This window comes from Myotis davidii, unplaced genomic scaffold (genome assembly GCF_000327345.1).
Source record: "Myotis davidii unplaced genomic scaffold, ASM32734v1 scaffold520, whole genome shotgun sequence".
In the NCBI taxonomy this organism is placed as follows: Eukaryota; Metazoa; Chordata; class Mammalia; order Chiroptera; family Vespertilionidae; genus Myotis; species Myotis davidii.
Window position 1 is genome coordinate 2,299,339 of NW_006292908.1, and position 711 is coordinate 2,300,049.

General features: G+C 52.7%; 1 protein-coding gene across 1 annotated transcript in view; it reads left to right on the forward strand.

Annotated features, from left to right (window-relative positions):
• The first annotated feature begins 446 nt into the window (after nucleotides 1-446).
• DTNA (dystrobrevin alpha) overlaps nucleotides 447-711 on the forward strand; it is a 292,781-nt gene continuing 292,516 nt past the window's right edge. Inside the window, exon 1 of the mRNA XM_015565683.1 lies at nucleotides 447-692. The gene's annotated coding sequence lies outside the window, so the exon portion shown is untranslated. The remainder of the gene's footprint in view (nucleotides 693-711) is intronic.

Below are 711 nucleotides of genomic sequence, written 5' to 3' on the forward strand. Positions count from 1 at the left end.
CTCTGCAAATACATGAGGTAATGTTTGCAGCTGGGGGAAGAGACCCATCGCGTGCTCTCAGATGTTATGACTGCTCCATAGTCAAGCCTGGTAGATCACTGCCTCTGCTTCACATGGAAATTGTGCTGTTGGAGTCCTTGGGTTCTGACCAAAATCTGGGTCAACATCAGAAAATGATTATTTTTCATTTTAATTCTGCGGCTCTGCTCTGATCCCTTGCACGTGTGAGGGGAAACCGTGGAAAATAAACAAAGCACATAAATCAAGCTTTGAAAGAGAAAAATACCCGGAGGGATTTTTTTTTCAATGAAGAGCGTGAACACTGCTTCTCTGGAGGAATATTCGGCCGAGGAAGGAGGGTAGTGCATACAGTGTGAGTGCGCGTGTGCGTGTGTGTGTGTGTGTGTGTGTGTGTGTGTGTGTGCCGGTGCGTGCGCGCCCGCGGAGAGGGGCGGGGGAGGCGGAGGAGGAGGATGAGATCATAGTTTCAGGATCCTCAGGAAACCCTGGTACTGGCAGCAGCCAGCCGCTGCTGTGCCCACATGACCCACAACTCTGGCAGCGGACCGGCACTTCCAACATTATTAAATAATAAGAAAGCGGCCCTGCGCCCTGCCCAGCGCACCCTGCGGACTAATGGGCACCTTCTGAGAGTTTGGCGAGTCGGTGACGAGGCCGCCGTCCATGCCGAGGTGTGTGCTAGGCGTTTTC